Raw genomic sequence first — 27,385 nt, forward strand, 5'->3', positions numbered from 1 at the left:
GCAGGAGCAGGATGCACGTACAAAAAAAAAAAAAAAAAAACCTGACAAAAATTGAACGATCAAGTACAGATGAGAACTCGGTGGCAGAAGGGAGGGTGGATTAGGGAAGATCAGGAACATCTTTCTTCAACAGCAGCACCACCAGCAGTGATGGCACAGGCATTTAAAAAAAAAAAAAAAAATATCTGTGGCAACACAAGGCCCAGCACAGAACAGAAGAATGACCATACTCTACTACACTTTTGAAGCTAGAATGAGGATGTGCAGGGCGGTCATTCTGAGGTTAGATCGCCACAGTGCACTCTGATTGGTGCGGTCGTCATCATTGTCCAATCGCACCAATCAGCGCGGGCCCTGATTATATTTATATGTACATTGACTATAACTATGTCCGTTTTAGCTTCTTGTTAGTTGTATTAGGATTTTCTGCATTGATGACTGTTTTACGTCAAAGCTGCAGAATTATGATTCTTTTTCCCTATGGAGAAAATTGGCTTCTATTCTGTGGGTTTTTTGCCTTCCCCAGGATCAACAATGCAGAACTGCTGCACTAAAAATAGGCTGAACTAGATGGACATAAGGTCTTCCTTCAGCCTTCAAAACTGTGTTACTATTTGTAAGAACTAGGCTCAAGCCTATGATCGATGCTGTTACAGCGCAGATCATTGGCTGAAACACTGATGTCCAGCCTATTTCACTGCCCGGTAACACTGAAATCGCTGATAGGCTGTCTATAATTGAACAGCCTATCACAGCAATCATAGGTGCGGAGGGCGGCGCCAACCCCTGTGGCCACGAGTCCTTACCGTCCATGACGTGTCTATACTTCAAATGTCGGGAAGGGGTTAAATCCTACCCTCGCAGACATTTTTTTTTCCAGTAACAGGATTCTCTAGGTCAGTATGATTACAGCATTATGCAACAAGGTGAACAGAATCACTAATAAAATAGATCAATTCATTAATGCCAGTATTGACCAAACAAAAATGGATATACCTCCTCAAAAAAGTGAATAAACCAAGGAGTAAATCAATAAAACATATTAAGATATAATAGGCAATAAAACAGATGGGAAAACAAGTTATATAAGGGGAAACCACTGCAGCAAAAAAAAAAAAAAAGCAGTGGGTATAGTGACAACATGAGGACTTCCAAACATCTGGCATATGGCCAAAATACTTGTAAAGAGGTGCATACACATGTATGGAGAAACATAAGTATTCACATGCTAAAGTAGGCACACAAATCACAAAAGGAAAAAAAAAAAAAAAAAAAAAAAAGTAGAGGAAGTTACATTTACCAGCCGTCCATACCCAATGGCTATTGTGATTCCAACATACATTTCACCTGGTGGCTTTCTCAAGGAGTGACAACCCATTGGCACCCCGTGCATTAAATATCAGTGCCAGTGATTAACAGCAGCATTTAAGGGGTTAACAGCAGTGATCAGACCTCAGTTGTGATAATGTCGGCAAAACTGTAAAGCGCTGTGGAATATGTTAGCGGTATATAAAAATAAAAAAAAAAGTTAAAAAGAGATTAACCCATTCCTGACATGAGACGTACTATCCCGTCCATGGGACCCGGGCCCCTATGCCCATGGACGGGATAGTACGTCTACCGCGATCAGCGGCGCCCACTTGGTGAGCGCCGCTGATCGCGGCCGGGTATCAGCTGATTATCACAGCTGACACCCGGCACAATGTGTCAGGGGCGGTCACGGACCGCCCCCGACACGTTAGCCCCTTGCACACCGTGATCAAACATGATCGCGGTGTACCGGGGGTTATAGGGAAGCATCGGCAGGGAGGGGGCTCCCTCCGTGCTTCCCTGAGCCCCCCACGGCAGCGCAATGTGCAGCGCTACTGCCGGGGGCTCCTTTCCTGCAGGCCCCCGAATCCAATATGGCGACGGGGGTCTTCGGGGGCCTGCAGGAAGCTGGCTTCCTCAGTGCCTGCAAAGCGCAGGCATGAGGAAGCCTTCTGCAGTGCCTGTGACAGATTGCTGATCTGTCACAGTGATCTGTGATGTGACAGATCAGCGATCTGTCACAGGACAGTGATGTCCCACCTGGGACTATTTAATAAAGTAATAAAAAAAAAAAAAAAAAAAAAAAAAAAAAAAAAAAAAAAAAAAAAAAAAAAGCCAAATAAATTAGAAAAAAAAAAAATTATATATTCCCCCAAATAAATCCATTTTTTAGAAATAAAAAAAAATATAATAAAAGAACACATTAGGTATCGCCGCGTCCGTAACGACCCGCCCTATGAAACTGTCCCATTAGTTAACCCCTTTAGCGAACCCCTTAAAAAACAAAAAACGAAGCAAAAAATAATGATTTATTATCATACCGCCAAACAAAAAGTGTAATAACGCGCGATCAAAAAGACGCATATAAATATCCATGGTACCGCTGAAAACGTCATCTTGTCCCGCAAAAAACGAGCTGCCACACAGCATCATCCGCAAAAAAAATAAAAAAAAAGTTATAGCTCGCAGAATAAAGCGATGCAAAAATAATTATTTTTTATATAAAATAGTTTTCATTGCATAAAAGCGCCAAAACATAAAAAAAACGACCTAAATGAGGTATCGCTGTAACCGTACTGACCCGAAGAATAAAACCGCTTTTTTATCGCACGCGGAACGGTGTAAACGCACCCCCCCAAAAGAAATTCATGAAACGCTGGTTTTTGTTCATTCTGCGTCCCAAAAATCGGAATAAAAAGCGATCAAAAAATGTCACGTGCCCGAAAATGGTACGAATAAAAACGTCAACTCGTCCCGCAAAAAATAAGACCTCACATGACTCGGTGGGTCAAAATACGGAAAAATTAGAGCTCTCAATATGTGGTGATGCAAAAACTATTTTTACAATAAAAAGCGTCTTTTAGCGTGCGACAGCCGCCAAACATAAAAACCACCATAAATAGTAAATCAAACCCCCCGTTATCACCCCCTTAGTTAGGGAAAAATAATAAAAAAAATGTATTTATTTCCATTTTTCCATTAGGGTTAGGGCTAGGGTTAGGGGTGTGTTGGGGTTCGGGTTGGAGTTAGAATTGGGGGTTTCCACTGTTTGGGCACATCAGGGGCTCTCCAAATGCAACATGGCGTCTGATCTCAATTCCAGCCAATTCTGAGTTGAAAAAGTCAAATGGTGCTCCTTCCCTTCCAAGCTCTGCCATGCGCCCAAACAGTGATTTACCCCCACATGTAGGGTATCAGCCTACTCAGGTCAAATTGCAAAACAATTTTTGGGGTCCAATTTCTCCTGTTACCCTTAGGAAAATAAAAAATTGGGGGCAAAAATATTTTGGGGGCAAAAAATGATTTTTTTATTTTCACGCCCGAGCGTTATAAACTTCTGTGAAGAACTTGGGGGTTCAAAGTGCTCACCACACATCTAGATAAGTTCCGTGGGGGGCCTAGTGTCGAAAACAGGGTCACTTGTGGGGAGTTTCAATAGTTTAGGTACATCAGGGGCTCTCCAAACGCACATGACACCCGCAGACCATTCCATCAAAGTCTGCATTCCAAAATGTCACTGCTTCCCTTCCGAGCCCCGACGTGTGTCCATACAGTAGTTTTCTCCCACATATAGGGTGTCAGCGTACTCATGACAAATTGGAAAACAACTTTTGGGGTCCAATTTCTCCTGTTACCCTTGGGAAAATAAAAAAATTGTGGACTAATTGATCATGTTTGTGGAAAAAATACGATTTTTTTATTTTCATGCCCGGGCATTATAAACTTCTGTGAAGCCCTTGGGGGTTCAAAGTGCTCACCACACATCTAGATAAGTTCCTTGGGGGGGGTCTCGTTTCCAAAATGGGGTCATTTGTGGGGGTTTCCACTGTTTAGGTACATTAGGGGCTCTCCAAAGGCAACATGACACCCGCAGACCATTCCATCAAAGTCTGCATTCCAAAACGTCACTACTTCCCTTCCGAGCCCTGACGTGTGTCCATACAGTAGTTTTCTCCCACATATGGGGTGTCAGCGTACTCATGACAAATTGGACAACAACTTTTGGGGTCCAATTTCTCCTGTTACCCTTGGGAAAATGAAAAAATTGGGGACTAATTGATCATGTTTGTGGAAAAAATACGATTTTTTTATTTTCATGCCCTGGCATTATAAACTTCTGTGAAGCACTGGGAGGTTCAAAGTGCTCACCACACATCTAGATAAGTTCCTTGGGGGGTCTAGTTTACAAAATGGTGTCATTTGTGGGGGGTTTCCACTGTTTAGGTATATCAGGGGTTTTCCAATCGCGACATGATGTCCGATCTCAATTCCAGCCAAAAACGTCAAATGGCGCTGCTTCCCTTCCGAGCTCTGCCATGCGCCCAAATAGTGGTTTACCCCCACATGTGGGGTATCAGCGTACTCAGGACAAATTGCACAATAACTTTTAGGGTCCTGTTACCCTTGGGAAAATAAAAATTGGGGTGAAAAGATCATTTTTGTGGAAAAAATATGATTTTTTAATTGTACCGCTGTACGTTATAAACTTCTGTAAAGCCCTTGTGGGTTCAAAGTTCTCACCACATATCTAGATAAGTTCCTTGGGGGGTCTAGTTTCCAAAATGGGGTCACTTGTAGGGGGTTTCCACTGTTTAGGTACATCAGGGACTCTCCAAACGTGACATGGCGTCCGATCTGAATTCCAGCCAATTTTGCATTGAAAAAGTCAAACGGCGCTCCTTCCCTTCTGAGCTCTGCCATGCGCCGAAACAGTCGTTCCCCCCCCACATATCAGCTATCAGCGTACTCAGGACAAATTGCACAATAACTTTTGCAGTCCAATTTCTCCTGTTACCCTTGGTAAAATAAAAAAAAAAATTGAACCTGAAGTATTTTTTTTGTGAAAAAAAGTTAGATGTTCATTTTTTTTTTTAAATATTCAAAAAAATTCCTGTGACGCACCTAAAGGGTTAATAAGCTTCTTGAATGTGGTTTTGAGCACCTTAAGGGGTGCAGTTTTTAGAATGGTGTCACTTTTGGGTATTTTCTATCATATAGACCTCTCAAAGTGACCTCAAATGTGATGTGGTCCTAAAAATAAAATGGTGTTGTAAAAATGAGAAATCGCTAGTCAACTTTTAACCCTTATAACTTCCTAACAAAAAAAAAAAAATTTTGGTTCCAAAATTGTGCTGATGTAAAGTAAACATGTGGGAAATGTTAGTTATCAAGTTTTTTGTGTGCTGTATCTCTGTGATTTAAGGGCATAAAAATTCAAAGTTGGAAAATTGCGAAATTGTCAAAATTTTCGCCAAATTTCCATTTTTCTCACAAATAAACGCAAGTTATTTGAATGAAATTTTACCACTAACATGAAGTACAATATGTCAAGAGAAAACAATGTCAGAATCACTGGGATCCATGGAAGCATTCCAGAGTTATGACCTCATAAAAGGTACAGTGGTCAGAATTGTAAAAATTGGCCCGGTCATGAACGTGCAAACCACCCTTGGGGGTGAAGGGGTTAAAGATTAAAGCTGCTCCAGGCAGACAGTGGCTTTGTAATACAGCTGACATTGCACAGGTCAGATGAAGGCTTAGCTCTTAAGCCTGCGCCATATACAGGTACCCAACATACGATATACCATTACACCCTCTGTCGGGAAGGAGGTAAAGGGAACCAGTCAGCTTGGAAATGTGCAACCTAACGGCAGCAGGATATACAGCAAAAACAGATTGATATATAGGTTTGTGAACAAACCAAAAAAAAAAAAAATCTGTATTTTATACAATTGATTCCTGCTTATTCTGAGGGCAGGAATGAAGGGGGCAGTCCTAGTCATTGAGTGTCACCATTCCTGCGTCAGTGTGCATACAGGAATAGCCGTCACACCAACACAGACCATGCCAGAAAAGATGCCAAATGCAGCGCATTCAGGGTTCCGTCTGGAAGGAACTTTTTCTGGAATCAAGACAGAGACTCAGATGCAGTGCTCAGTGTAGAGCAAAGGATAAATGTAAACCTAGACTAATGTACTGCAATGTGCAAATATGATCTTGCAGAGACAGATTTATAACATTTTACATTGTGTGTCTAGCTAACGGGGTCTCAGTGAAATGTCTACTCTGTTGGGTTCACACACAAACAGAGAGCACAGAATGACAATTGTGCAGAAATATCCTGCAGTAAAACATATAACAGTAGTCAGCAAGTGTTGATAAAAAGATAACAAATACAGGGTATTTATTCAATACTTTTTTTGCAAATAAATGTATACCAAGCTGCTCCACCGCGTCAAGGTAACCCCCATTGAAGCAGTCCCTATCTAATATATTTAAAACCTGAACATGTGAACAGTGTCTAAATGAACAGGATGAAGACAGGCACTTCTGTGCTCTGTTTGTGTTTGAGTCAGTGGGTGGTGTGAACATTGTCCTCACGCTTGTTCATATGTGTGCATGTCACGTGTTTTTAATCCAGTTTTTTCCGTGCCTATGCATGATTTGAGAGACCCCACCCCTCTCGTGTGACATGCACATAAAGAGCTGGCTTGCACCACGTGCCCATACTGGGAAGTGCCTGTCTTCATCCTGTTCATTTAGACACTGTTCACATGTTCAGGTTTTAAATACATTAGATAGGGACTGTTTCAATGGGGGTTACCTTGACGCGGTGGAGCAGCTTGGTATACATTTTTTTGCAAAAAAACGTATTGACAATTATTCTGTGCTCTCTGTTTGTGTTTGAGTCAGTGGGTGGTGTGAAGATTGTCCTACCGACTTGTTCATATGTGTGCATGTCACATGTGTTTTTAATCCATTGGGTTCACAGTTTTCTCGCTGCTGGAATATCGTGCCACTATGGTGTTTTGCTGAAGCAGTTACTCAAGCAGAGTTTGTAATTACTTTTCTGCAATTATCCAAAAATTAGGACTTCTATTTACTCCATTTCCTTTTACAATTTAATACATATTAGGATCTCAATGTTTCTAGGATCATCCAATTCATGACAACAAATCCATCCACGCCGAGAACATCAGATGCCCAAAGGGGTTTTCCAATTTTGTTTTTATGCTTATTAACTTGTGATAAATTAAAATCAGAGTTAGTTACCGTGTGCAGGTCCATTGTCTCTGCCACTGCCCCTCAACCTTTAACAGCCGGCAGCGGTGACATCTTACTAAAGTGCACGTGACTGCTGCAGCCAATTAGAAGGCTGTAGGCATGACACCACTGCTGCCGCTAGACACCAAAGATGGACCTGCACAGGGTAAATAAGCGATTATACCATTTTCCCTAACACAAGCTAATGGGCATAAAATATGTGAAAATGGAAATGGGTTTCCCACAACAGAAAGAAATTTAAAGGGCTTTTCCCACGAACAAAATTTGATTTTAAATCAATAGATCTGGGAATAATAATTTCCACAATTGAATAGGTTTAAATAAAATGTTCCTGTGCCGATAATAAATGTGCCTCTGCTGTGTACTCTGTGTAATGGCTGTGTCTTACCATAATCGTATCACATCTCCTGGCCAGGCAATGAAGAAAAGGAGTATACAGACATTACAGTATGGGATCACAGTCGATTTTGTGTGTGAGATAAAGCATTTCACTGCCTGATTTTAAACAATGTTTTACTTAAAAGAATCAGCTGCCATCCCATGTACTCTTCTCTGAATACTCCTTTACTTCTTTCTTCTTTATTAATTAGAACCCTGCATGTGTCCTTCCTCTAATGGAAATTAATTGACAGTTGGGTGTTACTGTTCACATTAGTAACAATCTGATGTCAGCTGTCAACTACTGACAAGTACCTTTCCATGTGAAATAACAGAAAGCGCTTCCGAATTGTCATTTCATAGGGTATACAAGCATTTCTTAAAATCGACATGTCAGGAATGGTGAAGGGTCCTCTTAGTTAGAATAAGAATCTGAAGTCGTTCCTTACTGATACCAATTACACGTCCCCAAAGTCTTGGAATCCCTCCCAAAAACTTATGAACTTATCTAATGATACATGGAGAGGAAAAAAAGAAAAAAAAAAAAAAAAAAAAAAGAGAGACTATAAACACAGACACACACATTTTAGTGTATGATTACACACATATAAAAAGTAATTTCCTTTTTTGTTTTTCTATGCATCATTACACATGTAAAGACAATATAATTTTGTGTGTGTGTGCGTAACCTAAAATTGCTATACATTTACCCATAGGTAAAGTGTATAGTAGTTATAGGTCAAGTGTAAACCCACAATGTTTATGGGTTTTTTTTTGTTTGTTTGTTTTTTTAAAGTATGTTTAGGATACTTCTTTCCCCCTTGATGTGAAGCAAGCCTTACCTGGCAATGCAGGACAGCAGCCAGCAAGCATTTGTGTGTTCGCGTTCTGCGATAGTTCACGAGATGAATCTCAAGCTCAGCTCATCAGATTGCCTTTATTGATTGTTTCAACTGAAACGGAACTGAACAATCAATAAAATCGGGACCATCATTGCATGAGCGAACCAGAAAAAGACAGGCATTTACATAATATTGCATCACAACACTAGTATACAGATACCATACACAGATTGGGATTATGGAATATACATATATCGATACATCTCCTAAAAATAAAACCACATCATAGACGTCAATAAATACAAAGTTTTCCAGGATCAGCTGCATATGAGTTGGCAGAACAAGTCAAAGCCTGTACATTAGCATATCAAGGCTGAAGCAAATTCTGTGTTTTCATGACAACTTACGACCGTTCCCAAATCTCTGCACTCGGATTGGATGGTGAGGCCTACTGATTTGCCATAAAGATTATTCTGCTAGGGAAAAGCAGGCTAAATAAAGAGCTTCAGAGAGCGGCGCTCCAGCCCAGGACTGCAGTCCCCGAGGCTGAAGCGACTGACAGCTATGCTAATGATAACGCTGATATCCCACGAGCTGACAGACACACAAACCAGCTCCTCTGTACCGACATCAATGAGAGCGGACATGCTTACACCTGTTCCTTTTATTTTCTGCTACAGCAGACTGCAGCAACGTAGCTGGAATTACACTCGGGGGGGGGGGGGGGAGAATGAAAAAAAGAGCACACTGCATGTATCTGCAATTATACAAGCAAACGTTACATACGTGAAGAATTCTATTTACCTGTGCATTACATTGTACAGAGAGACACAATATCTGATTACATCGCTTGCCTTCTCTGATCTAGAACACAGTGTAGCATCCTCCACGGGAATCTCTATTCAAAGTATTATCAGCATCACAGCGAGCAATAGCCGCTATTACCTAAAATAGTCCGCCAATAGGAGGCCGCCCCTTCTTCCCTCCCTCCTGGAGTATTAACCATAGTCGTTCTGATCATGGCAGCTTTATACAGCAATGGATTAGCTGTTTCACCCATGCAGGCAGCTGAAGTTAGAGACACAGTGCCGCCTAAAGCTTTGCAGTAAGTGGGTCACCAAATGGGAATATTGGAGAGGGCTTAGAACCACGTGACGGAGTCGCACAGGCTTCTGCACAACAGGCTCCACCAGTCAGGCCTGCAAGATTTCACACCAGAATTCTGGATTTTACCTTTTTCCCGGAAGAAATATTAGCAATGAAACAAGACAATATTTTTTGCACATTATTTTTTCTGTAAATTAACTGTGCGTAGGCCCAAATGATACATATCAAAAATATTTTACCCTGTTAATGTCAAGCCATGTAAAATAGGAGGAAATGGCTTGATGACTACACAAAAGGCCTTCTAGGAAAGCCTTTTCGGGACACGTTTTTATGAGGCTGCATTATCCTGTCTGTCATTCACCCAATACAGGAAGGGTGCCTGGAATAAAAAGACAACACTCAACATTTCCCATTTCCTTTGTGCAGAGATTGGCTCTTGTTCTTGATGAAAAAGGACAGATGGGAGGAAGAGATCGCAGTATGATGGATCTGTACAGCACAGAGGCGAGTTATGGGTCCATCGTATAATTAGGGAGTAATCGATCCTAAAAGCAAAGCTAACATGCACCAGCAAAGAAAGCCTGTGGCTTCATGCACCTGTAGGCATTGGGGTCACATCCGATATGTGGATGAAGAAGGGAGTGATGGGAAGTGTGCAAATAACACATACTATCCTTGCTTTAAGGCACCTCTTTACATGCAGGGTGTCTGCGTAAAAATATTATATATGAGGTAGTGTCAAGAGCTGAAGAGGAGCTTGAGAGTCATGGAGGAAAACATATGGTCTGGGGGGGGGGGGGGGTCAACATTTTTCATTATCTTAATTTGTAAAGGGATCTAATCTGGGGTCCAAATTTATCTGTGTTGTCACAGACTGTGCCGATCACTGCAGTGGTGAGGGATAAGGATTTTCCCTCAGGGGAGGTTGTTAACGCTGTCTAGGAAGGACAGAAAAGGAGGAGAAAAAATACAATTTCAAATATCAGAGAAGACATCATTTGTGAGTCACTGTAAGTGATACATAATTGAAGCGGGTATATGAATGTCCTCATACTGAGAGTAGAGGAGCAGTGCCTGCCCTAAATTTGCCCAGGAACCCACCGGACTCTAGTCACACCACTGCCTGCAAAGGCTTCAAGCGTTATCCCTTATTGATGTTCATGACTTTGCTGTATCCAATGACACATTTCACCCTATTACAGTCATGTTGACATTATTTCATTTGTTAAGCAATTATGTAAGAAGAATTGGTTCAATTACCATAGAAGACGCCTTCTAAAAATAAAAAACACACCGAAGGCTGTTCCCATGCTTAACCAAAAATGACTGATTGTTGGGAAGCTCTCAGTTTGAATAAGCCAGTTTATGATCTGTACAACACAAGCCAGTTACGTGCCCATACTTTAATGTGGAAGTAATCCATCAAGGTAATAATACTCGCCGACACCACCAGAAGTGCCTATGGCTCTATACATATTGCCTCCATATATAGTGAAGTGAAGGTTGGGCATCGGAAGTCATGTTCTGACCTGAGCTAACGGCTACTTATGTGCCTATGAAGCACTTAGCTCTGGTCGAGAGACCTGGTGATCGGTCCAAGTATTCACACATCTGTCAAACCAGCCCCTTTAAAAAGGTTGATCCAGGCCATTAAACGACTGCCCAAAAGCTATATACAAACTGATTGGTGGTCTTATACTGACCTGTTCAGAGAGGTCACCAACAGTTCTCTGCACATAGAATATCATGCTATCAGAAGCGCATCTACTGGGGGCGATGTGATGCTGATTGTGACGATTTTTTGCCGGCATAAAAATCATTGCACCTGACTAGGAAGAATTTGGCTTGTTCACCAGGCGATTTCCAGCCTATGTGGGTGAGACAATAGTCAGGAACCAGCACTCCTACGAATGCGTGTTTGCCAATTATCTGCTTATGTAAATGATTCCAGGCCTCTGGCTGAAAGTCACCTGGATGCAACAGATCGTTGACCTACAGCCTTGGCTGCAATGAAAAAGTCTGTGCCCCTCTTTGGCCATTTCAACAAAGATTTAAGAGAATCCAAAGATGAAGAACCCCCATTTCCCAGGGTGGTTTGGGGCAACAGTTTGAAGAGAACCTTGCCTATTAATAAACATGCATTATTTTTCCTTGGTGCAGTGTATTGGTGTTATCATATTCTATTTTTACACCATGACCGAGAATAGAAAAACTGTATCAAAACATTTTCCACTCACCCCTGCCAGATAAAACTTCCTGTAGGCTGCCGCTCATGGGAATGTGGTTAGGTATGAATCCTATAGCTCTCTTGTACCTGATCCAATGGGAACATTCACATCACATTTCCATCTGGATAGACACCTACTCACTGAGCTCCTCCAAAACCTTGTTTATCAATGAATGCTAACCACAAGATTTGAGGTTTTTTTCCTCAGTTCCGGGAACACAAGGTGCTGCCATGTGATGTAACTGATTTGGAAATATGCGGTCTTAAGAAATGTGACTATAAAAATAAAATAATTCAGATTATCTTATTTATATCACATGTGGATGAAGGGGGAGGGAGTCAGCAACATTTTTATTACGCCGAGTATGGGAGAGATAGCTGTCAGCCAACAATTACCTGATGTGTATGGCCATCTATGACTAGTGGTGTGTGTCCTACTCTCTTAATAACTAGGCTACAGAGGGGAGAAAGAATATAAACTTAAGCAGTCATCCCCACTGTATAAAGTTATTGTATTTCCACAGCAGGGGTCCCCAACCTATAGCTCAGGAGCCACATGTGGCTCGCGGTCCCATGAATTGTGGCTCGCGGCTGTCTGCCAGCTTGGTGCATTTGCTCCAGGTCCAGCAAACATATAGGAAGCGCAGATATCCAGATGGTGAATTTTGTGAGTAGCCCTGCACAGGAAAACAGATCTGGGTGCATGTATACCGGTCTTAGGGGTTTAGAATTAATTTTCAGTGTCTTGCAAAAGTATTTGGCCCCCTGGAACTTTTCAACCTTTTCCCACATATCATGCTTCAAACATAAAAAAACCAAATGTAAATTTTTGGTGAAGAATCAACAACAAATGAGACAATTGTGAAGTTTAATTAAATTTATTGGCTATTTAAATTTTTTGTGGAAATTCAAAAACTGAAAAGTGGGGCATGCAATATTATTCAGCCCCTTTACTTTCAGTGCAGCAAACTCACTCCAGAAGTTCATTGTGGATCTCTGAATGATCCAATGTTGTCCTAGATGACTAATGATGATAAATATAATCCACCTGTGTGTAATCAAGTCTCCGTATAAGTGCACCTGCTCTGTGATAGTCTCAGGGCTCTGTTTGAAGCACAGAGAGCATCATGAAGACCAAGGAACACAACAGACAGGTCCATGATACTGTTGTAGAGAAGTTTAAAGCTGGATTTGGATGCAAAATGATTTCCAAAACTTTAAACATCCCATGGAGCACTGTGCAAGCGATCATATTGAAATGGAAGGAGTATCATACCACTGCAAATCTACCAAGACCCGGCCATCCTTCTGAACCAGTGATTCCCAAACTCCAGTCCTTGTGGACCCCAACAGGTCATGTTTTCAGGCTTTCCATAGTGTTACACATGTGAGAGAATTCCTGATGCCTTGATGATACTTCCATCACTTGTGAAATACTAAGGAAATCCTGAAAACATGACCTGTTGGGGTCCACGAGGACTGGAGTTTGGGAACCACTGTTCTAAACTTTCACCTCAAACAAGGAGAAGACTGATCAGATATGCAGTCAAGAGGCCCATGATCACCCTGGATGAACTGCAGAGATCAACAGCTGAGGTGGGACAGTCTGTCCATAGGATAACAATCAGTCGTACACTGCACAAATCTGGCCTTTATGGAAGAGTGGCAAGAAGAAAGCCATTTCTCAAAGATATCCATAAAAAGTGTCTTTTAAAGTTTGCAACAAGCCACCTGGGAGACACACCAAACATGTGGAAGAAGGTGCTCTGGTCAGATGAAACCAAAATCGAACGATATGTTTGGTGTAAAGGCAACACAGCTCATCACCCTGAACACACCATCCCCACTGTCAAACATGGTGGTGGCAGCATCATGGTTTTGGCCTGCTTTTCTTCAGCAGGGACAGGGAAGATGGATGGAGCCAAATACAGGACTATTCTTGAAGAAAACCTGTTGGAGTCTGCAAAAAACCTGAGACTGGGACGGAGATTTGTCTTCCAACAAGACAATGATCCCAAACATAAAGCTAAATCTACAATGGAATGGTTCACAAATAAACATATCCAGGGGTTAGAATGGCCAAGTCAAAGTCCAGACCTGAATCCAATCGAGAATCTGTGGAAAGAGCTGAAAACTGCTGTTCACAAACGATCTCCATCAACCCTCACTGAGCTCAAGCTGTTTGCCAAGGAAGAACAGGCAAGAATTTCAGTTTCTCCATGTACAAAACTGATAGAAACATACCTCAAGCGACTTGCAGCTGTAATCGCAGCAGAAGGTGGCGCAACAAAGTATTAAGTTAAAGGTGCCCAATAATATCGCACGCCCCACTTTTCAGTTTTTGACTTTTCACAAAAATTTAAAATAACCAATAAATTTCATTCAACTTCACAATTGTGTCCCACTTGTTGATTCTTCACCAAAAATTTGCATTTGGTATCTTTATGTTTGAAGCATGATATGTGAAAAGGTTGAAAAGTTCCAGGGGGCCGAATACTGTCGCAAGGCACTAAGTACGGTACACTGGATGGGACAGAGTTGGGAGCACACTGAATGGGGGTATTGTGGGAACCCTTGGAACTTGGTATACTGCTTCGGGGTGATTTCAGTGGAAAAGCCTTGGTCATCATAATACCCGTAATGAGGAATAGGGGGGCTTTGATTGCCAAAACTGTGAGGGAGGCGGGAGCTGGATGTGGCTCCAAGGTCAGAAAGATTGGGGACCTTGGGACCATAAATGTATAATAAATTGACTCCAAACAATAGGAACACGCTTGATAATTTTCAGAATTTCCATACAAATCAATGTTGAAAGTCGTGCATGGACTTCACCGTCACTGACAGGGGAGCATGAGGGGCTCAATCTTGAGACGTTTGTGTGTCCCATCATCAGAGATTTAGATCAGATCTTTAGTATACTGTTTGCCAAAAAAAAAAAAATCCTGTCTACCATAGTAGACAGCAATTGGGCACTGCTCAGCACGAGATGCTGAGCTTACTGACTGCAGCAATATCAATGTGAAGTCAGCACTGGAGACAGCAATAGACACCGGGAGCCGCAGCGGAGGCTCAGTGCCGAATCTGAGGAGGGCAAGTAATATTCGTTTTTTTGTAAAACAAAATGCGCATGGGGACAGGGATTTTCTGAAAAAACAAACTCCCTTGAAAGAGGAACTAAACTAATTATTCTTTCATTATTGTGTCCAGTGTTGAAGATTCTGACACTTTGCAGTGCACTTCAATAGGAGATTTGGCTTCATTTTTCTAATGAAATCACATCTAGGTAGCTGCCAAGCTGCTGCTTTTGCCCAGTGTAATAATTGCCTGCCTACTCTGTTTGTATGCACTTGGAGCACAGATTCTGGCTGTGTAGTGGTCAGCACTTTAGTAGTGTGCCCGCTCCCTTGAGAAGTACAGTGGTCACATTACAAGCACTACAACTCTGAGAGCAGGCGTGCAGCAGAAGGACAGGGCACTACCTCACAACACAGGAGCCAGGGCCCCAACAGCAATACTTTGGGAAAGTCATGCGTCCACAGTACCCAACTAGGAGCCGGCACACACTGAAAGTGCCCACCCGCCACAGCCAGAATTCATACAAAAAGGGAGCATGGACAATGAGTCGGTAAAGAGAAAAAGAGAAGGCAGGCAGAGTTTGGAGGCCACTTTGCAGTGCATACCACGTGAAAGTGTCATAACCATCAATGCTGAATACGATTATGAAAAAAAAAATATTATGAGTTTAGAGATTCTTCATCTATAGTGTGAAATGAAAATAATGCTTTTTCAATCATAATTTTCATTAAAAATACAACAACCTGCAAAGACTGCTCCACACATCTTAGAAGAACGATAGCCAATTTCAGGAGGACCAACCAAATGCCTGATGTTTATGTTGGTGTCCTATTTCTCCATTAATAGCAGATGTTGAACAACTTGGATTTCCACTTGAGCCACAATATGTATCTGTATAACACAGAAGTAGTGTGTCCTAGAAGTGTAGCTCACACAGACACTACATGTGCTGCATGGTGTGTAAGGCAATGGTGAATAGCTTGGGCTGGGGCTTAGACATACAAGCCTTTGGCTATGGGGTGGGCACTGCTTGATGCAGCAGACAATTCATCTACTGCTTTTGCTGCAATGGAAACCAACAAGACTGTTACCCCATTTATACATTTCAGCAAAGATGTAAGAGAATCTAAGAGATGAAGACTCCATGCATCTATGGGGGATTGGGTGAAAGTGTATTTAGAAAATCTTGCAGATTAATAAACATGGCGTTCCATGTTAGTTGACGTCAGGGCATGTTTATTTTGATGCTTAGTTCTTAAGGGGAAAAAGCCACCACCACCACGAGATATACGAGCAGACTTATTCCTCTCTCCCTATTGAGGATACAGGCTGAAGCGGAGTATCTGTGTGTACTGGGATCAGACAGAGTAGCTAAATACGAAAAAAGCATTCAGCTATCTGAAGAATATGGTGCAGGTTTCCATTACCTACAACTTTTGAATTAACGCGTTTTCCAAGTCCTTCTGAATGATGAGCGACAAACACTGTCTAGCAAAAGCTGAAGAAACTTATAGCAGTTTCTTAATGGGAATCTGTCACCTATTTTTTTTGTATATAAGATGCGGACACTGCCATCAGTGTTGAGGGCAGAGTAAAGTACTGCAGTGCGCAGGCGCCGGATCTCTCTGACCTTTCCCGGCGCCTGTGCACTGCAGTACTTTCTCTGCCCTCAACAGGGCAGAGCAGTGCGCCGGAGCAGCGACAGGAAGCAAAGAAGAGGACGTCAATCGCTAGATGAAGGCGCCGGACCGCGACACCCATCGGACCCGGACCACCCCTGGGCGAGTATAATATAACTCGCTTTTCTTCTCTTTCAGGTTACATCAGGGGCTTAACAACAGCATTACAGAATGCTGTAGATAAGCCCCTGATGGCAGTGGCCGCATTTTAGGGTATGTGGACACGCTGCGGATTCTGCTGCGGATCCGCAGCGGATTTGGCCTCTGCGGATCTGCAGCAGTTCCACAGTGTACAGTATTATTATTTATTGTTATAGCACCATTTATTCCATGGCGCTTTACATGTAAGACCATCTAAGTCTATAGGATTTACAATCCGCAGTGCACATGCTGCGGTTTTTTCACTGCGGAAAAGCTACGGTTTTAAATCCGCAGAAAGAATTAACATGTCAATTCTTTCTGCGGATTCCGCTGCGGTTTGACACCTATTCCATTGTCCACGTGTCAAACCGCAGGGGAAAACCGCTGGTCACTTTACTTGCGGTTTTACCTGTGGATCCGCACGGAAAAATCCGCAGCGTGTGCACATAGCCTTATAGTCGAAAAAAAATAGGTGACAGATTCCCTTTAATAACAATGGGATAAGCGCTTCATAATGAGCCCTTTGGGTCTTTAAAAGGCTTTACATACTTGCATAGGTTGAGAAAAAAAAAAAAGAAAAAAAAACGACTTGGGTCCATAAAATTTAAATATTCACCAATTTTGCATTTTTAGCACTAAATTATGTATAACCCACAAAGTGATCGTCTTATACCTGTGCCTGACGACACTACATCTCCCAGCATGCTCCGAGCGACCAGAGTCACAGGTTGGAAGCCACCGAGTAAGGTGGCATTCATCGGTTTATACAGTTCAATTTCCCTGGGTAAGAGGAATTGATTTTAGAAAAGACGACGCATCGTATTCCTTTGATACACAATTGCTACAATGGCTTCCTGTTAAGAGAAAAGTCATCTGTGTCTTCTGGATCTTTTTCATGTGTTTAGTCTGGAGGATAAATTTACCTTATTAGAACATATGGTAACTTTTCATGGTTGGAATCCAGTTTTGGAATCTAAATTGTTCATCTGCTTCGGAGAATTTATCTCTTATCGTTATTACACAAATGTGAAAAGCAGTACAAAATAGCAATTCCCTACCGCAGTCCACCACGTTCGGGGATCATCTGCAGTATCTGAAGACATCTGCTGCAACAGAAGCAGCGACACACAGATACATACTGACATACACGAAACCCAAGTAGCACCGCTGCCAAATGTATGGTGGATTATTAGGATGGAAGAACAATGTGCATTTTTGAGGAGAGAGAATACAAAGCCTGGAATAGAATAAGGAAAATTTATAGATTGGAAACATAATAGATGGTATGCTCTCAGGGTTCCATATAATATGTAGTACTTATATCTGTTCCTAGATATAGTCCTAAATTTTAGAAAGAGAGGGTCAGCTCAAACATTCATTTCCATAAACCTGCCGGAAAACATTCTCTGGCCTCTACTTATCAAAACAATTTATTGTATTACCAATATATATATATATATATATATATATATATATATATATACACACCTGTCTGTGTTCATCAGCTTGTGAAATACATTTACATTTGTCCAGCTGGCATTTGCTGAAGTTGCCTGCGCCCCCGACGACCAATGTGCGAAAATTTTGCATGGGCCAAGCTAGTAAAATCTAATTCTCAAACAAAAAACACCAGTCTTAATCCAGCAACAGGGATGGAAAAATAATAAAGGTTATGGATCTCAGAAAATGGTGACATATAAAAAAAACCAAAAAAAAAAACAAAAAACTAATGTTCTGTTTTTTATCCACTATAATTATTTACAGCACAATGAGCCCCATAAAAGCAAAACCCAACACATTTCCTGTTTTCAGCACATTATATGCTGACATGAAGGGGCGTAACTCCTACGGTCACAGCAGTCGCCACTGCGACCGGGGGAAGTCAGAGGCCCGGCAGGTCAGACCATATCTCCTTCCCAACCGTCCTGATTCTCGTTTTTGACCCCCGCCAGGGAGTCTATTCTTCCTGCACTGCACTGAGCCGCCACGCCCCCCCCATATGCACCCACCAAAGCCCCTTACAGCCTGCAATAACGTTGCTAGGCTCTGTACTCTTCTGTGGCACAAGACCTGTGATGAGGTCACAGGAGGGGAGGAGTCAGTGGTCACATGATCAGGAGCCTCCATGTCTGCAGGACTCTGCTGTGCTGGTTGTCATGGTGCTGGATGAGGTAAGTTTCTGTGTGGGGTCAGGAGGGGTTTACAGTGTGGACGGAGCAGATCCGCGTGTGCGCGCGGGGTGTACCGAGTGGAGCAGCGTGTGTACGAGGTGTACGGAGATGTGCGTGTATTTTGGCATGGGGGGCCCCCATATGAAAGATAGCACCAGGGCCCATAACTTTGTAGTTACGCCACTGCTGACATGAATGGCCTTCATACGGATAAATCAATGGAAAATTAAGAAAAAGTGAAGGGGATGATAAGACCGAAAACTACCCGGCTCCAAAGGCGCATCGCACGAGGCTATGGTATGTTACCCATCTCTGGGTCAACACAGCTTAAAAATTGCTGGCGAAATGGAAATATGGAGCAGCCACTGATCAGGAACAGATGGCAGACAGCACCCTGAGTGCTGGAAAGGTCCTTACATCACCCAGCTTTCCTCAAGTCCTGAATGGAAGGGATGCCTTGTGTTGCAGCAGCGATGCATGGCATATCCCATACGGCTGTGTAATCAGGTAGTCCTGCCGGGTAAGCCAAGTGACACCGTCCTTACCACAGTAATGGTGGCCATATCGGTGTCACTCAGCTTTCCCAGATACAGATATCACAGCTGACAGGGCTGAGGATGGAAAGCAGGAATTGTCATTTTCTACAAGAGCACATTACAAGATACCCCCTCCAGATATGTACAGCTGATGTAGTACTACTAGTCCCAGCATTCAGGAGAGCCACAAGTTGCACATGGGCACAGCAGGGCCTTCTCCTCCATCTGTACATGCCCTGGTACAGCAGGGAGGCAGCCCTCCTCCTCTTCCTCCTCCTCTCAGCGCCGCCTAGTAACATGGCTATATATATGGCAGAAGTGACCAGCAGCATGGCAACTCGCTGGGCATCTCCGTGTCCGGCTGCAGACAGGCTGCGGCGGGTCAGGCAGCGCTGGGCCCGGAGGGCAGTGCCAGTGCCGGCTCCGGGGCTGCGCTGTGCGGCCTGCAGTCCTTATATAAGAAGTTGTGTGTCACCTTCATGAGGCACGAGCAAAGGCGGGAACTCACCGTCACCGACTCGGAGCGGCTCCTCATCCTCCCATCCGGAGGCTGCAATTAGGGAGACCTCCCGCTCTGCTCCGTCTTCTCCGGCCTTCCTCCTCCTCCTCCCGGGCAGGTCTCTCTCGTTACAGAGATGACATCATCCTTTCTTCAGCCGTGCACCTGATTGTCAGGACGCGGCCCCTCCTCCCACACACAGGTCATTGTGCTTCTTAAAGGGGCTGCAGATCCGACCACTGGGTGAGCGGGAGAGCGTCCTCTGTGCCGCAGCTCGGCGGGGACAGTGAGGCTGAGCGTGCAGGACAGAGCGAGCAGTTCTACGAGAGGAGGGAGGGGGCGCTGCTGCTGCAGGCGGGAGGACGGCCTATGTCCCCTCACAGGACCAGCGAGAGGACGGGCTATGTCCCCTCACTGGTCCTGCGGGAGGACGGGCTATGTCCCCTCACAGGACCAGCGGGAGGACGGGCTGTGTCCCCTCACAGGACCAGCGGGAGGACGGGCTATGTCCCCTCACAGGACCAGCGGGAGGACGGGCTATGTCCCCTCACTGGTCCTGCGGGAGGACGGGCTATGTCCCCTCACAGGACCAGCGGGAGGACGGGCTATGTCCCCTCACAGGACCAGCGGGAGGACGGGCTGTGTCCCCTCACAGGACCAGCGGGAGGACGGGCTATGTCCCCTCACAGGACCAGCGGGAGGACGGGCTATGTCCCCTCACTGGTCCTGCGGGAGGACGGGCTATGTCCCCTCACAGGACCAGCGGGAGGACGGGCTATGTCCCCTCACTGGTCCTGCGGGAGGACGGGCTATGTCCCCTCACTGGTCCTGCGGGAGGACGGGCTATGTCCCCTCACAGGACCAGCGGGAGGACGGGCTATGTCCCCTCACAGGACCAGCGGGAGGACGGGCTATGTCCCCTCACAGGACCAGCGGGAGGACGGGCTATGTACCCTAACTGGTCCTGCGGGAGGACGGGCTATGTCCCCTCACAGGACCAGCGGGAGGACGGGCTATGTCCCCTCACTGGTCCTGCGGGAGGACGGGCTATGTCCCCTCACAGGACCAGCGGGAGGACGGGCTATGTCCCCTCACTGGTCCTGCGGGAGGACGGGCTATGTCCCCTCACAGGACCAGCGGGAGGACGGGCTATGTCCCCTCACAGGACCAGCGGGAGGATGGGCTGTGTCCCTCACAGGACCAGCAGGAGGACGGGCTATGTCCCCTCACAGGACCAGCGGGAGGACGGGCTATGTCCCCTCACAGGACCTGCCTGAGGACGGGGTATGTCCCCTCACAGAAGCAGCAGGAGGATGGGCTATGTCCCCTCACAGGACCAGCGGGAGGACGGGCTATGTCCCCTCACAGGACCAGCGGGAGGACGGGCTGTGTCCCTCACAGGACCAGCAGGAGGACGGGCTATGTCCCCTCACAGGACCAGCGGGAGGACGGGCTATGTCCCCTCACAGGACCTGCCTGAGGACGGGGTATGTCCCCTCACAGAAGCAGCAGGAAGATGGGCTATGTCCCCTCACAGGACCAGCGGGAGGACGGGCTATGTCCCCTCACAGGACCAGCGGGAGGATGGGCTGTGTCCCTCACAGGACCAGCAGGAGGACGGGCTATGTCCCCTCACAGGACCAGCGGGAGGACGGGCTATGTCCCCTCACAGGACCTGCCTGAGGACGGGGTATGTCCCCTCACAGAAGCAGCAGGAGGATGGGCTATGTCCCCTCACAGGACCAGCGGGAGGACGGGCTATGTCCCCTCACAGGACCAGCGGGAGGACGGGCTATGTCCCCTCACAGGACCAGCGGGAGGACGGGCTATGTCCCCTCACAGGACCAGCGGGAGGATGGGCTGTGTCCCTCACAGGACCAGCAGGAGGACGGGCTATGTCCCCTCACAGGACCAGCGGGAGGACGGGCTATGTCCCCTCACAGGACCTGCCTGAGGACGGGGTATGTCCCCTCACAGAAGCAGCAGGAGGATGGGCTATGTCCCCTCACAGGACCAGCGGGAGGACGGGCTATGTCCCCTCACAGGACCAGCGGGAGGACGGGCTGTGTCCCTCACAGGACCAGCAGGAGGACGGGCTATGTCCCCTCACAGGACCAGCGGGAGGACGGGCTATGTCCCCTCACAGGACCTGCCTGAGGACGGGGTATGTCCCCTCACAGAAGCAGCAGGAAGATGGGCTATGTCCCCTCACAGGACCAGCGGGAGGACGGGCTATGTCCCCTCACAGGACCAGCGGGAGGATGGGCTGTGTCCCTCACAGGACCAGCAGGAGGACGGGCTATGTCCCCTCACAGGACCAGCGGGAGGACGGGCTATGTCCCCTCACAGGACCTGCCTGAGGACGGGGTATGTCCCCTCACAGAAGCAGCAGGAGGATGGGCTATGTCCCCTCACAGGACCAGCGGGAGGACGGGCTATGTCCCCTCACAGGACCAGCGGGAGGACGGGCTATGTCCCCTCACAGGACCAGCGGGAGGACGGGCTATGTCCCCTCACAGAACCAGCGGGAGGACGGGCTATGTCCCCTCACAGGACCTGCGGGAGGACGGGCTATGTCCCCTCACAGGACCAGCGGGAGGACGGGCTGTGTCCCCTCACAGGACCAGCGGGAGGACGGGCTGTGTCCCCTCACAGGACCTGCGGGAGGACGGGCTGTGTCCCCTCACAGGACCAGCGGGAGGACGGGCTGTGTCCCCTCACAGGACCAGCGGGAGGACGGGCTGTGTCCCCTCACAGGACCAGCGGGAGGACGGGCTGTGTCCCCTCACAGGACCAGCGGGAGGACGGGCTATGTCCCCTCACAGGACCAGCGGGAGGACGGGCTGTGTCCCCTCACAGGACCAGCGGGAGGACGGGCTGTGTCCCCTCACAGGACCAGCGGGAGGACGGGCTGTGTCCCCTCACAGGACCAGCGGGAGGACGGGGTATGTCCCCTCACAGAATCAGCAGGAGGATGGGCTATGTCCCCTCACAGGACCTGACTGAGGACGGGCTATGTCCCCTCACAGAACCAGCGGGAGGACGGGCTATGTCCCCTCACAGGACCTGCGGGAGGACGGGCTATGTCCCCTCACAGGACCTGCGGGAGGACGGGCTGTGTCCCCTCACAGGACCTGCGGGAGGACGGGCTGTGTCCCCTCACAGGACCTGCGGGAGGACGGGCTGTGTCCCCTCACAGGACCTGCGGGAGGACGGGCTGTGTCCCCTCACAGGACCAGCGGGAGGACGGGCTGTGTCCCCTCACAGGACCAGCGGGAGGACGGGCTGTGTCCCCTCACAGGACCAGCGGGAGGACGGGCTGTGTCCCCTCACAGGACCAGCGGGAGGACGGGCTGTGTCCCCTCACAGGACCTGCGGGAGGACGGGCTGTGTCCCCTCACAGGACCTGCGGGAGGACGGGCTGTGTCCCCTCACAGGACCTGCGGGAGGACGGGCTGTGTCCCCTCACAGGACCTGCGGGAGGACGGGCTGTGTCCCCTCACAGGACCAGCGGGAGGACGGGCTGTGTCTCCTCACAGGACCAGCGGGAGGACGGGCTGTGTCCCCTCACAGGACCAGCGGGAGGACGGGCTGTGTCCCCTCACAGGACCAGCGGGAGGACGGGCTGTGTCCCCTCACAGGACCAGCGGGAGGACGGGCTGTGTCCCCTCACAGGACCAGCGGGAGGACGGGCTATATTACCTTACAGGCCCTGCGGGAGGACGGGCTATGTCCCCTCACAGGCCCTGCGGGAGGACGGGCTATGTCCCCTCACAGGCCCTGCGGGAGGACGGGCTATGTCCCCTCACAGGCCCTGCGGGAGGACGGGCTATGTCCCCTCACAGGCCCTGCGGGAGGACGGGCTATGTCCCCTCACAGGACCTGCAAAGGACGGGCTATATTACCATACAGGCCCTGAGGGAGGACAGGCTATATCCCCTCATAGGACCAGCGGGGGGACAGGCTATGTCCCCTTACAGAACCTGCAAGAGAATGGCCTATGTCCCCTCACAGGCCCTGCGGGAGGGCGGGCTATGTCCCCTCACAAACCCTGCAGGAGGATGTCCTATGTCCCCTCAGGACCTGCGGGAGGACGGGCTATATCCCCTCATAGGACCAACGGGAGGACATGCTATGTCCCCTCACAGGACCTGCAAGAGGACGGGCTCTGTCCCCTCACAGGACCAGCGGGAGGACGGGCTCTGTCCCCTCACAGGACCAGCGGGAGGACGGGCTCTGTCCCCTCACAGGACCAGCGGGAGGACGGGCTCTGTCCCCTCACAGGACCTGCGGGAGGACGGGCTCTGTCCCCTCACAGGACCTGCGGGAGGACGGACTCTGTCCGCTCACAGGACAAGAAATTTTTCCAGGAATTGGAGCCATACAGAGTTGACACATGAAGTGTCTGTGGCTCACACCTTGTGCATAACTCCTGAATCCTTAAAGGGGTTGGTTGTCTGGTGAAAACAAGCTATGAACTATCTTCAGGATAGATGATAACTCAGTTTATTGTTGGGGGGTCTGACATCTGGGGCCTGCACTGATCTGCGATTAATGTGGCGCAGCAGTGTGCATTCCCAACTGCCATTCCACACACTATGGGGGCTACCAAGCGTTTTGCTTGTTTTTTTGACAGCACCATAGACAATGAATTTAGCAGTAGTCAGGCATCTGACGCACAACCTCATTCTAACGAAGAAAAGTGCCCTATCGAGGATAAAAATACCTTCATCGGCGGAGTGGTGCCAGCTGTCAGACTAATACTGTGGCGCAGGGGCAGACACTAACAGCTTGGGGCTCCCATGCGAGAAATGTGGGCCCCTGCCCCTCTCCTAAAGGTGACAAAGATATATATATATATAGTTGTGGCCAAAAATATTGACACCCCTGCAATTCTGTCAGATAATACTCAGTTTCTTCCTGAAAATGATTGCAAACACAAATTCTTTGGTATTATTATCTTCATTTAATTTGCCTTAAATGAAAAAACACAAAAAGAATTGTCCTAAAGCCAAATTGGATATAATTCCACACCAAACATGAAAAAGAGGGTGGACAAAGTATTGGCACTGTTCGAAAAATCATGTGATGCTTCTCTAATTTGTGTAGTTAATAGCACCTGTAACTTACCTGTGGCTCCTAACAGGTGTTGGCAATAACTAAATCACACTTGCAGCCAGCTGACATGGATTAAAGTTGACTCAACCTCTGTCCTGTGTCCTTGTGTGTACCACATTGAGCATGGAGAAAAGAAAGAAGACCAAAGAACTGTCTGAGGAATTGCAAGAAAGGGGAAATCTAAAATGCCCCAGAGCAGACCCCAAAGGAATAGATAGCCCCCAAACATATATTGTCGGTGAGACAAGATGAAAACACAAACGCAGGTAGGAAAATAGGCTGAGCAAACGATGGGGCCCAAACTAACTAGTCAATAGACTTCGCCCACTATATCAGCACTCTGGTATATTCTGAAAACAGAGCAAAGAGAGGCCAATCTAATAAGGGACAAAAACAAACTGGCACAAACTGTAACATAAGGATGGAAATTCAGCACAGCCCCAGCCGGGGCTGGCTGACCACACAAAACTGGAATAGACAAAACCAAATCAAATGTGAACAATAGCAAAAGAACACTTAGCTTGAGCATGCAGGGACTGAGCTGGAAACTAAGACCTCAGGAGGCAGGAAAAAATCACCAGCAGGGATAGGGGGAGTCGGATGTCTTAAATCCAGTCAGAAACTCCCAGTGTCCAATCGTCCTCATTATCAGGTGGCAGGTCTCTGTCAATTAGATCAGCTCCATTAACTCCTGTAACCATCAGAGGGAGCCCGGAAAGAGAACTCGCGACCCCTCTGTCAATACAACCATCTCCACTACCTTCACCAGCAACCAGAGGTAGGCCAGAAAGTGAATTAGCAACACCCATCATTGCCCTTTCCACAACTTTCATCACTACCTCCTTCACCACCACCCCCACAATTGTCTTTTCCACTGCCACCATCATTGCCTTCTCCCCCACTTCCTCCATCATGGCTTTCTCCACCACCACCCTCATCATTGCCTTCTCCATCACCTCCATCATTGTCTTCTCCCCCACCACCCCCATCATTGTCCTTTCAACTTCCACCATCATTTCCTTCACCTCCACCACCCCGACATTGTCCTTTACACTACCATCATCATTGCCTTCTCCCCCACCACCCCATCATTGTCCTTTCAACTATCGCCATCATTGCTTTCTCCCCCACCGCCCCCATCATTGCCCTCTCCCCTATCACTGCCCTCTCATCCATCTACACACAACACCTTTCACCTCTCTGCACGTTCCCCGCAGCGACACACACACAGCACCTTTCTGCACGCTCTCCCGCCGTATCACCATCGCCGGCAGCTTCTCTGCCACGGCGCTGAATGATGACGTCATCCAGCCGCGCTGCTGACTGAGTGACAGGAAGCGCGGGCAGTGAGCAGTACGGATCACTGCAGCTCTGCTCCACTGCCATTTTCTCTTGCAGGCAGCGGAGCCCCACATAAGGGCAATCTGGCCAGGGGCCCCCTCGGGGCCAGATAAACAGGCCAGATTGCCCTCATTAGCCATCCTGAAGGGGCCCCCTTCCCCGATGCAGCCGCACCGGCTGCACATGCGGTATGTCCGCCCCAGCTGTGGCGCCCTGCAAAATCAGGCATCTCACATGTTTGTGAATTCTGATGGTGTGAGAAGCCAGCTCTTTAGCCATTTTTACACACACAAATGTAATTAGTGTAAGCGCTATTGTGAAGTCTGGTGGGTAGCAACTCCCCACAGGAAAACTACCAAGCACAGGGGAAAGCAATCTTGCACCTCTAGGATTGAATGGTGCTGAAGATCAAGGAGGCCAGCCAGTGCCTTTGCAGTGGTCACTGGACTCCTATAAAATCTGTGCAGCTGCATAACACAGTGTCATGCGCGGTTCAAAAAGTGCCCAACTGCCAGACGTCAGGGACCAGAGGAGTGATGTCTTGATCCTTAGTTGCCAGCTGTGGGAAGAGAGCTGAGGGACTTTCCTGTAAGCCTGAGGTGCCATGGATGCCAAAGTCCAAGCTGAGAGGAGAGGTTTTAGTGCTACTAACGTGAGATCAGTGAGTGAGAGCTACTACACATTGTTAGATCAGAGCTGGGCTCATCACACCATGAAGGGCTTTTGGCTCAGTGTAATGCTTAACTGTGGAAAGCTGTAATCATCATCAACTGCTCCAGTAAAAGCAATTTTTTTTTTCCGTTGCACCTGAGGTCTGGACATCGCTTATTGAGACAAGCTGATTCAGCATCCCTTCCACAACTTTTCCCTTTTTATTCTACTGAGGACGACCTACAGGGCAGAGAGACCACCATGATCGTTGGCCGCAATTACACCCCGGCATAGTGGAGGCCGACACAGACACTACCAATCCATTATCACTGATCCTGTGGGTAGATGATAACTTCTTTTCACCAGACAAAACCTTTTATTGATTATTAATAAACTAGAGGTGTGCCCGATGCTATCGCATTGGGAGGGAAGTGTGTGTACGTGTGTGTGTAAGTACATGTGGGTGTGAGTACATGTGTGTATGTGTATACGTGTATGTGAGTGTGTGTGTGTATGTGAATACGT

General features: G+C 47.1%; 1 protein-coding gene across 5 annotated transcripts in view; it reads right to left on the reverse strand.

Moving 5' to 3' along the window:
• Positions 1-20,022, reverse strand: part of USP54 (ubiquitin specific peptidase 54) — a 176,617-nt gene extending 156,595 nt beyond the window's left edge. For 3 of the 5 annotated variants that reach the window (XM_073560034.1, XM_073560036.1, XM_073560033.1), the window contains exon 1: positions 19,760-20,020. The gene's annotated coding sequence lies outside the window, so the exon portion shown is untranslated. Of the gene's footprint in view, positions 1-19,759 lie in introns of all 5 variants that reach the window. The other 2 variants (XM_073560038.1, XM_073560035.1) reach the window with 2 other exon arrangements.
• Positions 20,023-27,385: the final 7,363 nt, after the last annotated feature.

This window comes from Dendrobates tinctorius, unplaced genomic scaffold (genome assembly GCF_039654945.1).
Source record: "Dendrobates tinctorius isolate UK_male_01 unplaced genomic scaffold, ASM3965494v1 ptg000292l, whole genome shotgun sequence".
Classification (NCBI taxonomy): domain Eukaryota; kingdom Metazoa; phylum Chordata; class Amphibia; order Anura; family Dendrobatidae; genus Dendrobates; species Dendrobates tinctorius.